Source organism: Strix aluco, chromosome 2 (genome assembly GCF_031877795.1).
Source record: "Strix aluco isolate bStrAlu1 chromosome 2, bStrAlu1.hap1, whole genome shotgun sequence".
Taxonomy (NCBI): Eukaryota; Metazoa; Chordata; class Aves; order Strigiformes; family Strigidae; genus Strix; species Strix aluco.
In genome coordinates, this window is record NC_133932.1 from 5073852 (window position 1) to 5086561 (window position 12710).

Sequence of the window (12710 nt, forward strand, 5' to 3'; positions counted from 1 at the left end):
CTGTGTGCTTTGCCACCGAGGACCTTACCTGTGCACGTGTGTGCAACTGCTGGCTGCCCGGGTGAGGAAAGAAAAAGTGGATGTCAAGTCTAGCTGGCAGCCAATGCATCTGTCTTCTGTCTTTCACTCCCCCACAGTCGAGGTGGAACTTGGCTATTTTTAAATCTGATGTCTGTGTGTGTAGCCATGGGGAATGCTCTTTCTTGTGAAAAAGGAAAAAAAAAAAAAAAAAAAAGGAAGGAGATTTTGAAGCCACCTGCATTCCATAAGCAGATCTTTCTCCCTCCACTGGTGCCACGCACCTCAGCCCCCAGGTCTCCTTCCTTCACTTGGAAGAACTTGTAAAACAAAGTGATCATAACTGGACAGCTTAGGCCAGCTGACCAGGGAATAAAAACCCTGCCATGCAATACGTGCAGTGTAAGGACTGCCTCACCAGAGGATCCAGGTGCTCTGCCCGGATCAGCGTCCTTTCCCCAGTCACAGCCAGTACCGGGCATCTCACAGACGTGTGCACTGAGCCCTCTGGAAGATGCTGATGCAAATGTCTAGTGTTGCAACCTGAAAATAGGATGTGCCCATGCCAAACAGAGTGCAAAGGTTAAGAGCACGACTGTAGGAGTGACAGAATGGGCACCTAGCAACCAGGCAGTCATAAATGTCATTTTAAGGTTCACCTCATCGTGCAAGTGGCCTATGGCAACCAGGTAAGCGCTCTTCAGGAGCAGTTTAATCAGACAGGCAGGTGGAAGAGCAGCTATTCACTAGCCTAAAGACACCGGAGTGGCTCTGTTGTGCTGTGTCAAAGGGCTGTCTTGCCCCATATTGACACTGGTTTGTAACAGAGGCTTAGAGGAGGAGGGTGAGAACAGGTGAGTAACATCACCAGGCATGGTCTCCTGTCTTCCAGCAAACTGTGACTCGGTTATTTCCTGGGCTCAGAAGTGGTTTGGGGGGTTTAAAAAACATTGAAGGATTTGTTTTCCATGAATTTGTTCATTTTTTCATTTTTTTAAATCATACATGCACAACCCCCTCCTTCCTTTTGCTTGTTCTAAACATGCTGTATTTAATTTGCGTCCTACTTCTTGATTTCTGTGGCATCCTGGCTTGTATCAGCAATAGCGTGGCCAGCAGGGACAGGGAAGGGATCTTGCCCCTGCACTCGGCACTGGTGAGGCCGCACCTCGATGACTGGGTTCAGTTTTGGGCCCCTCACTCCAAAAAGGCCATTGAATGACTCGAGCGTGTCCAGAGAAGGGCAACGGAGCTGGTGCAGGGTCTGGAGCACAGGTCTGATGGGGAGCGGCTGAGGGAACTGGGGGGGTTTAGTCTGGAGAAGAGGAGGCTGAGGGGAGACCTCATGGCCCTCTACAACTGCCTGAAAGGAGGGTGCAGAGAGGGGGGATGAGTCTTTTCAACCAAGTAATGAGTGATAGGACAAGAGGGAATGGCCTCAAGCTGCGCCAGGGCAGGGTCAGACTGGCTCTTAGGAAGGATTTCTTTGCAGAAGGGGTTGTTGGGCGTTGGAATGGGCTGCCCAGGGCAGGGGGGGAGTCCCCATCCCCGGAGGTGTTTAAGAGTTGGGTTGACCCAGCGCTGAGGGATCTGGTATAGTTGAGAACTGTCAATGTTAGGTCAATGGTTGGACTGGATGATCTTCAAGGTCTTTTCCAACCTAGACCATTCTGTGATTCTGTGATTCTAGGAACAATGAACAACCATTCTCTTCTCTTCTTTTCCCCTGCACTAGCTTTTCCACTCCTCCTGCTTTTGTACACCTTTATCGCATCTCTCCCCCCTGTGGTCTCTTTTCCAGCCACAAAATTCCCAAGTCTATGTAGTTACTTTATCTATGTAGTAACTTGCATAGAAGCAGCTGCATACCTTCATCCATCTTTGTTGCCCTTCCTTTCCTGTGACAAGTTTTGCTATGTCATTTGGGGTGGGGATAACACCAGAATGTACTCTTCAAGATGTGGACGCATCATAGATTCATACGGTGACATAACGGTGCTTTTGGTTATGTCATGTATCCCCTTTCTTTCCATGCTTGGCACAGGCAAGTGACTCCTTGTTCCGCCTTCCTTCCCAGTAGTTTTATGTCTGGATGAGCAGTCCAGAGGTGTCTGGGGGTGGTACTGGGTGAAGAGGAAGCCAGGACTTCCTGGGTCTAAGCCCAGACCCACAACTGAGACAGAAAGTGATCTCAAATAAACAGTTTCACCTCTCTGTGCCTCAGCTCTGTCCCCAGGAAAGGGGGAGTTTCCTAACCTAATGCAGAAGAAACAGTGTGAAGCAAGGTGAGTGTGTCTGAGATCCCCAGATGAATGCTGCCAGGAAAGGGAAGGCCAGTGTTAATTAAGGTCAGTCCCAATTATGTTGACACAATGAAAGTTGTAACACTCTTCCTCGCATCCCTCCCTGGCTTGTTGTGTTTCCTGTGTTCTCACTCCCTTGTAAACAGGGACTAAAACTAACTGATTAATAATGAAAAAGCATAATGAAAATTCAAACAGCTCTAATGCCTGGAACGAGCAGCAAGGGTATCGCTAGTGTGCAGAACATTCAGGGGTGCAGACCAACCAATTTATTTCCAATTGTATAGCTTGGACCAGCTGTAACTGGCTTTACACTGGCTCCTGTGGGCTGTATGGTCCTTCCTGGCACAGAAGGCAAATTGTTTTACTCCAAGAAGTCACTCAGGCCTAACAAATTGTTTTTCCTAATAAAATATTTCCAGGAAATACAATCACGTGTCTAAAAAGCCATTCCCTTCCCACAGAGGTTCACACCATATCCTAGGCTCCATCTCTGTGCAGGCTTTAAGCTCCTCTGTACTCCAGCAGCTGCTCCTCCTTCAACCTCCAGACCTCTGTCTCCTGCCATAGGCTCTAGAGTTGTTTTTGCTTCCTCTCCTTGAACATGTTTCCTCACATCTTTTTCAATATGAAATCTGTCAGTTGCCCACAATTATCTTTCCTGCCTGCACCCCCTATTTTCTCCTTTGTCTCCCCGTGCTGTTATTTGTTACTGTTCATCATGAATCATTCTCAAACCGCTCAGCTGGGTGGTCCTTTGAAGGGAAGAAGACTTACCAAGAAGACTGGCTGGTCAGGGCTCAGTCCAAGCCAAGAAAACAGGCTCCCTGAAGGATAAAATAACCTCTATTATCTTTTCAGGATTTCCTCGTGAACCCAGACCATTCCTAGTTGTATCTAGGACAATGCCTGATGTTTATAGGAAATCTACCAAAGCCTCCTAGGGCAATAACTCTTTATATATATATACACACGTATACATATGTATTCAGATAGGCACACTTGTAAGGCTGCTTCTTTAGATTCCTCTCAGGCTCCAGATTTTCTGCTTGTCTTCTCAAGAAAACTCCACTTCAGGGCTACATTTAAAGAATGAAACAAAAAAAAAGCAGAAAAATTGCATGTCTATGAAATTGCATGCTATAATTCACATTCTCACTTACTCCTTCTTCTGTGGCCTGTGTGTTCATCTCTGCAGTCTTAGGATAAGCCTTATATCTGGTTAGGGAGTCTGGATTTCTTCTGGAATCATGATTATGTAAAATTACAGCATCCTCTTAAAAAAGTGCTTCTAGCCCTCCTGGTTTTCAGATGAATTTGAAAATATGCCTGGAGAGTGTTCGCTGCAGGGAAGTCTGAATGCGTATGCAGTGTCCTGAGGTCATATTTTACTCTATGAGATATGAAGTATCTTGCAACATTTTGATAGGGTCTAATTTCACTGTGCACCGTTACTCATAAAACTTTTAATAAAGCTAGAGGTCATAGTAGGACCCTGTGAAGCACTTAAAAGCCCATACGGCTTAGCCAGTGTATGCATTTCCAGGTGGTGTAGACTGCCCGATGCTGAAGGCTGTAGGGGAGAAGATGTTTTCATTTCTTCAGATTGTAGTTAAATGTTCAGCTCCATGTAGCTCGACTTCAGTTGCCTTTCTTATCCCTGACAGGGCTGTACCCATTGCCTCAAGAAACTTTTGCTGAAGGACTTTAGTATAATACCACCTGTTCAGAGAGAAGATTTCTATCCATTGATCTCAAAGTGTTTTTAAAAGGTGAATAGCTTCACTGGTTTTGCTCTATGGGCAAGGGAGGATGGGTGAGTTACAGGCACAGAAGAAACCTGGTAAAGGACAGATGGGAACATGATCCAATCCGCTCTCCACCGAGACTCAGGAGTTTATATCCAGGAGGAGAACAGGCCCCTGCCTACCTCCGTGGCTTAGGATAGAGCAGTAACTATTGGTGCTCTGCTAAACCAAATGAGATCATACTCCCAGGTCTGCTGATGCTGTCATTCACTGGCCCTGATGTTTGAGGAACATTCCCAAGGGAATTCATCCACATACTGGTGGTAGCCGTAGTCGCCATAGGGGCATTTATGAAGCACAGCATCCCCAAGTCCTCAGCTCCACAAAATCAAACCTCTGAGCTAGTTTTAGACTCTAGCTTGGTATTGGCCGTAGTTTGTTTGTATTCACGGTCTAGGTTTAAAGAAATAAAATTGTATGTTAGGCCATCTTGAGATCCTCTTCTTGTTTTATGGTCTCTCTTCTGCTCACTTTCTCCATCGTCTCTTAAAATGAGGGCTGAGTTGTTGTGAGTTGCCCCCCTGTGCGTACTGGGTATGATCTTCCTGACAACTGCTGCTCTGCGGTATTGAGCAGAAGCTAATGCGGTTTGATTCACCGCTCACTTAGGGTTGACAGATGAGCTGGCAAGTCTTTTTGTGGCAGTTTAGGCTACTTTCATATCCAGCTGTCTGCCTCGTCCATCAGCCACAAGTTATTGCCCCTGTGACAGAAAGTCTCAGCAGCTCCAGTTCATCATGTGGTGTCTCAGTGCTTTTAAGCTAATGCACCAGACTCTGCCATGGCAGAGCCATGGGAGGACACACGTTCCCATCTGCCGAATCCGCAAAGGGAGTAATGGCAGGAGGGTCACCAGGAAGTTCTTAAACTACTGCTGCGGGGCTCAGCCAAGCTCATCTGTCAGAGCACTTGAGTGAATCAAGTTACTGCTAATTGGGATCAGTAGCATTGCTCTGAGCCTGAGCAGACTCCAGCTCGCAGGGTATGGAGGCTTCAGCCCTGCCCTGGGTCCTTAGAGCCTTAGGTCCTAAAAGGAAAAGTCTCTGCTCTCTTGATGGATTCAAGATTTCATGCCCATATCCATACTTTATATGCTATTGCTGGAAAACGAGTACGCTTCTCACTGAGAGCTTGTCATCTCAAGGAAAATTACAGGATGGGTCACAGGAGGAAGCAAATTATGAGCTGCAGCTAATAAATGGCCACTTACCAGGGCTACGTAGACTCAAGAGATGGAGGATCTCCCAAGGCTGCAGTTTCACAAGCAGAATTAACAGCGCTGCACGGAGCTTGACAAGTGTATTCAGCATTTTCATGCAAGGCCTTCAAGAGAAAAGACATCTCCCTGTCTGTGGGATAGGGGAGCATGAGGAGGTAGCTGGGGAGAAGAAGAAGATGAAAGGCTACAGGTTGAGTCAGGCAAGACTTGGTTTTCTCCCCTCTCGGAAAGTTTGCTCGTGGCCCCTCTGCATGAAAGCGGGAGGCAGGCATGCAGCCTCTGCAAGAGTCAAGTGTGGGCACCAACATGGCAACTGGCTCCAGCCCCACTGACGCCTACTCGGGCGTCTTCCCCGTGGCATCGTCCTGCAAAACCCAGGGGCATCCTGAAGCCTCAGTAGAGGCTGAGACTTTGCTGTGGTGCAGACACTGGTGCTGGCCTCCTCCTCACCAGTTGGGCTGCTCTTCTAGCAGCTGGGAAAAGCAATTATTGGCAAAGGTAATGAGATGGCATCGGGTGCGCTATGTAAATACCGTTTGGGCTACATTCGTAATCCCACACCATGAACTGCGTTTCCATGAGAGAGGCCCCCTTGGATAATCTTAATCGTTTCTGACATGAAGGCTTCTTCTCCTATTTCATGACTTATTTCCCCAGTATCATTTAAATGTATTAAAACACTGTTAGCGTAGAAAGTAGGCATCATGTTAGCATAATATCTAATCAGAACTAGCCTGCCTGTCCCCGCAGGGTTTATTTATTTATTTATTTTGTGTCTGTTTGTGCTGTTTTCTTGTTAGATTGGCGAGCCCTTCCTTGACATACTCATTTGTTCTGCTGTGTAATAGAATAGGATCCTTTGGAGCTGCTGACATCTGCTTTATTCTTGAGATCTGTAACTCTCAGCCCACAAAGCAACAATGATAATAATAATAGCAATAATAATAATCATAGTGCTAGGAAGCCTGAGAAGTGAAGTTAAGCATGAAGAGGAGAAGACAAAAAATAGAAGAGGAAAAAATTGGGCTGGCAAAGAGTGTTTCGATCACCGTGAGTGTATTTTTATTGGCCCTGAGTCTCCACTCATTTACCCATGCTTTATGATTGCACTGCTCTGTGGACTGCAATTAATTTCCTCGTGACTTGTAGTATTGCAAGGGAGAGAGGATCAGGCACTGTGGTGTACGCGATCAGGACACTTGTTCACAGGTATATTCAGCTCTGCTCTCGCTCAAGTACATTGCTTTGATTTCTCAACGGCATTGCGGTATTGATTTTGAAGGGAATTAGTTTCGTCAGTGCTTCTGAAGATCTGGCCGGTGTGATTTCTCAGGGACTGATTCAGCCTCCTCCCCCACAACTTTATTCTCACATGTCACAGCTGAAATAATTGGCATTGCACTATATCAAACTGGCGGGATGCAGTCCTGAAGGCTGGGGGGAATCAAATCCAGAGCAAGCCTTGACAAAAAGCTGCATGAGGAAGAGAGTTTTTGGCCTAAGCTCTGTCTGAAAGAGGCCTGGAAGCCGTGAGCACCCACTATGGGTCATCTTGTCTGAATCCTGCTCTGTTGAGATAAAAAAGGGCTTTGTCCTAAGGGCAGGGAGAGGTGACAGTGTACTGCAAGGAGGAAAGGAGGGAAAAGGTAGGAAAAGGTAGAGTAAGGAGTAGGAAAAGATGAAGGAGAAGGTAAAAAAAAGGAAAAAAGAAAAAAGAGTTCCTAGCAGTAAGATCAGGTTGTGTTGAGCTTTGAGCATCCTTGACAGGGGGGGAACTTATCTGAGTGTGTTAATCTAACTGGCTGTCACACCATCCCCTAATGTAAATTATTCACACTTAGGAATTCTGCATGATATTTGACTTGAGATGGAAACAGAGCTTGGGACTTGTACTGAAAAGTAAGGATCTAAAGATGAGTTTCATGGCTGGTCTCAATGATTGTGGCCAGCCAACAGGCAAATGAACCTTAGAAGGGCTTGGAATTAGTGAACTGGCCCAGCCTGAGCAGCTGGGAGTAAGCAGCACTCTTGCTCTTTAGCCTAAGGCCCTCTGTCATGAAAACAGGATGGCTGAGTAAGTACAGAGACCTGGCAAAACTCTAGCTTCATTAGCAAAGACACAAAACCACCCAGACCCAGAAGCAAAACTTGGGCTCCAGGGTTTGTTGTCCTCCCCCTTTCAGAAGGACAGCCCGGGATGAAGACTCTTGCTCATAATGGGTTTCCCAAGCCCTGCTGCTTCTGGCCCAGAGCTTGGGTCTCCTCAGAGCCCCCAGTTCACACTATTACCGGTGTCATTAGTTCTTTAACCAGACGTAGGTATAAGTGACATTTTTCAAACATCGGTAGGGTCACCCTTCTGTTGACTCCCTTACATATATAGCATGCAGGCACGGGGCAATACAAAATAGAAAAGGGGCTCATGAAAACTAGAGATGGAAAAGATTTATGAGGTCCCATCTGTTCCCTTTTTCTCCCAGCACATGCTTATGAACTAAGTACCTTTACTAGTGTTTTGCCACGTTTTAAATATTCTAGCCAGTAGGACTTCCATGGGAGTCTTTTCCATCAACCAGTGCTCCTCACACCCTCAGAACCCAGAACTGCAGACAGGTGCCTCATGAGACCTTCTCCAGCACCCCACCCCGTGTCAGAGCTGAAGAGAGCACATATATGCTCAAAAGCTTGTCCAGTTTGCTACTGCTTGAACACTATCATCCCGATAAAAGGCCGGGGCATCACTCAGACACTCGGAAGCATTTCAGTACTGTTCCGTTCAATTTCAGTGACTATTTTGTCTCAGGGAGTGCTAGCAGGAGTGGTTTCCCAGGAAGCTAATGGAGTCTTACACCTCTCATAGTAAGGTCATGCTATGTGGGCCACCAGGGTCCTCTACTGACATCAGGCTGTGCCCACCACTCTTTCACGCATGGTGATTCAGGCCTGTGTGCCTGGGCACCCACTCACTGGCCACTCTATCTTTAAGAGTCCAGTTCAGATTTTCTTACTGTTATGCCGTGTATGCTTTCTTGTTTTGTACCTCACTGCACCCCCACGATACTTTCCTTGTACTCATGAGTAATCACAGACTGTGCTCTCCCTTGCTTGCTGCCTAGCCAAGCTAGGTACTCTTCCCACGCATACTCTTTCCCCAAAATAAAACCATCTTGCCCCAGTCTAGGGGTATTGCTATTGCTCTTCAGTTTCTCCCTTATAGTTTGTCTTGTCTCTGTGGAAATCGGGTATTTACGATGAGTTCACTAGGCAAAGAGGGCATTTTGGAGATCTTTAAATTGAATCTGTCCTTGTCCTGCTTTGTGAGCTGAGGCCTTTGAGTTTGAGAGTGTGGGGTTCAAGTAAGAATATTTTTCTTGCCTTGTTGGTTAAATAAGACTTGGAAAAGCTCTGTAGTACCCTAGGGACTAGCTCCTGTCTGCTGAGATGTGATTGCATACGTGTCTGTAAAAGGACAATAGTAAGGAGAAAGATGAGTCATTCAGCAGGAGTCTTGGTGCCGCTGACACACCTGGAGTGGGATTTGTCTCAGTTAACTTCTTATGTCCCCACTTCATCTGAGATAGATCCTCCTGGCTCCCTTTACACTCACTGGAGAAAAGGAGACACTATGATGGTGCGACCCATCTAGCCTATTTTAGACATCAGTGATCGAGTGAGGTGACGTACCCACCAGGAGGACCTTTTTCTCCCCATTAAAGGGAGCCCAGACTGATGACTGCGGATGGAGACACTCAGCATTGATCTCATAAAACCCAGCCCTGGCTTCCAGAAGAGGCCTTGTGCAGTCACATACATAGGCCTGGCCTTCTCCTCACCTGATCTTCTCCTTGCACCCTCGCTTCTCCACTCTGGGCCTGATCATTTTCAAATCAGTTCATATTAAAAAGGCATTTCCATTTCTTCTCCAGCGACAGCAGCAGAAAAATGGACCCCGGGACCCTTGCTGTGGGATTTCAGAGAGGCTCTAACCTCTCATTTTGGTATCTCCCTACAGAGACCAAGCCCAGGGTATTTTTCCCAGATACTATTGGGACCTCAGTCCAATCACTTGCCCTACAATTCCAAGATCCCTTTATGATTTATTTGGTTATTTGGCATTTCCACAGGAGGCTACAGCAGGTGGAGGGACCCAGTCGTTGTAGGTGTTGTACAGACACAGGAGTTTTTGCTGTGAGGGATTTCAGGCAGTTTTACTCCTGCCAGTCACCTCCAGGCTAGTGAGAGTGGGTCTGGCCAGGCAACCATAGGTCCTCAGAGGTGAGGTGGCTCCTCTGGCTCTGTCCCTCACAGATCCCCAGTACGATGACCAGAACATTAGAAACAGCCCTCTTGGTGGCACGGACCAGTTGCGGGGGGGGTGTTAGATGTTGCAGGGGCAGAAGTGCGCAAAGGCGCATTTACTGCACTTCCACAGTCTTTCCCTTGGATTTGACCTGGTATTTTTATACTTTTCTCCTCTTCTCCGATCTCTCTCAGCCTCACTCTCCACCGTCAGAGCAAGACAGACTTGCAGGCAGTGTAAATAATCACTGCTCCACCCAAACAGGTCCCCTAGAAATCCCACCAGCTGTGGACCCGCTCCCATCTCTCCCTCTTTCTTTTCTCTCTCCTGATCTCTTCGCTTCTTTGTCTCTCCCCTCCCCACCTTTTCTGTCTTTGTCTTTTTTTCTCCTTTCCCTCATGATCTCCCTCCGCCTGCATCTCTCAGTCCCTCTCCCCGGCTCGCTCTCTCTGGAGACAGGTCTAGTGGCCTGGTTGCCATCTGCTGCCTGGGGTTTTTTTTTGTGAGTGCGTGCACGTATGCGCGCGCGCGGGTGCACGTGGGGGTTTTTTTATGAGGTTGAGATCAGATGGCATCTAATCGATCGTCATGGTCTCCATGGTTACCCGGGTGACAGAGTAGTTGGGAGAGACACATACTCCAGCCTGGGGCTGTCAGACCATTCCTGAGAGAAATAATAAAAAAAAAAGAAAGAAAGAAAGAAAAAAAATCAAACCTCTTCCATCACATTTTACGCATTTACATCTTCCTCGGATCTAGGAAAACATAGCCCGTGTTTCTGTTGTACAATGTTACCCCTTGACTTGGCTCCAGGAGGAACAAAGCAGACTCGTTTTCCTCTCTGCGCGGCGCAGGCATAAAGGTGAAGCACATCTTTGGGAAAGCAGGAGAAGCTACCCTTTCCCCTTTTGCTTCTCAGAAAGGTTTGATTTTTCACTTTTTATTTTTTTTCCCCTGGCACTGTTGTAACCATAATGATTATTTTTATTCCTCTAAATTGGATGGTTAGTCTCTTGAATTGGCTAAAGGCAGTGGTATCCTCCGGGAAAAGAATTGCAATCTATTAGTATGAGCAGCATCTTTTTCTCCCTGGCCTCAGCCCCTAACACTAGACCATCTTTAGCCCTTGTTGTGACAGATCAATCAATCTGTCTATGATTCCTGTTTGAGAGCAACTGGAGTGTGATGCTAAGGATGAATTATGGAATTAGGTGAGTTTTTTGTCTTTAAAAGCAGATTGACTTGGGCACAGCAACATCTCTGACCATGGCAATTAGTGCGTCAGGAGCACAGGAACTGCAACCGCTCAGTGCAGTATATGATCCTGCATGAATCGGGGGAGGAGGAGGAGGAGGATGCATTTCAGGCAATATCACTGTGGCAGCTGCCCCCCAGTAATCCAGAAATTTCACAAAGTTTGCCTAGAGTGCATCACCCAGGTACACAGAGCCCTGCCTGGTTCCCTGACAGCCGTATTCTGCCTGGGCAGACATGAATTAGTCTTTGATTTGACCTCAGCATGGCCCCCAAAAGGCAATCAGGCTACGTCTTCTGTCTTCTGGCTGCAGCCACAGTGTTAATGCTCATCAAAGCTCATCCCTTGTCGTGCGGTGGCTGGTGCCGCTCTGGCCGCGTTCCTGCTCGTGGTGGCACGCAGGGCTTTGGAAATGTCATGTGCAAACCCAGGCAAAGGGAGCTAATAGCACCAATGCACACGGCTGAGCTGGCCCGAGAGGCTGGTGACCCAGCAGAGCTCTCCAGAGACCTAGAAGTGCCGACTTACTGCCGCTAACTAGGAAATGTATCAGATCAGAGCATCCCATCACAGAGATACACATGGTTTGAGAGCTGGATACGCCTTTATGTTTCTTTTCTCTTCCCCAGTTCTGAATCAAGCTGATTTTCAGTTGGAGCCTGTGGTCTTGCTTTGCTTTTTTGCCTTCCTAGTAGAAGCAGAAGGTGCCCAAGTTGGGTGGCTCAGTTCAGGCTGAAAATAAACAGTGAGGGTGGGATTAAATCGTCTAAATGGTGACATTGCAGGTGACATTCTATCCAGCCTACATGCACTGCCCCAAAAAGGCACAGGTCTTCAACTATGATCTGCCAAACTCCTTTGTATGCTATAGGGGTTTAAAAGACCACTACCCATGTATGTGGCTGAGCCCCAGTTTGACTCTTGGAGCAAAATGTCAACGTGAATTGGTGCAAATATCCAAGAGGTGCAAGGATTCGGCCACATCCACACACGCAAGGAAGGGTGAGGCTGGGTGTCAGATGATGAAACGTGATGGGGTAGGAAGAGGCACGGTGGCATGTCAGGGACTCTCCTCACCTTTGTAGAGGGGAGCAGCTTGCAGGAGGCTGTTTCAGCTCACACCAGCTCAGAACTCTGCACTAGCTGGCTGCTTAGGCTCTGAAAGAAGCAAGGGATTTGGGAGATGGGCTTTGTAGCCATATCAGGTAGTTCCTCCTCCCACGGAGACAGCAAACAGAGCTTTTGGTGTGGAAGGAAGTGGTGTTTGTGACACAAAAGTCCTCTCCCCAGTCTTTGAAAAATATGTCACGCAACCTCCCACCACCCCAGTAAAAGCTGCCTTGATTAGAAATATTTACTCATTTGTAGGCAGCCACGGGTGATGTCTCAGTGTACCCTACTTTAAAAAAAAAATCTGTGATCCTGTCTATTTGAATTCTGATTCTGCTTCCTCCCAGCAGCATAACATCCCTGTTTCTAACCAGCAAGGTGGAAAATCCTCTGCTCTTCAATATTCCTTAATGTTAAATACCATGGGCCTCCTAGATTTTTATACTGTACAAACACAAACTAATTAAAGTTGTACAAATACATCCCAGGCAGAGAATAAGAATCTGTTCACTTCAGGGAAGACCGCTGGCTTCTATGTCCCAGGGAAAGCTCCCTCACAGTTTACATTGTTCTTTTTGCAAGGGATAATTTACGGTAAAGCCGGTTTCCACTAAAACAGCAGACGTGCGCAAGGAGAGGGAAAAAAAAATGTAAACACAACAGCATCTTTGTGAATGCAGCAAGGTGCTGGTGCCTG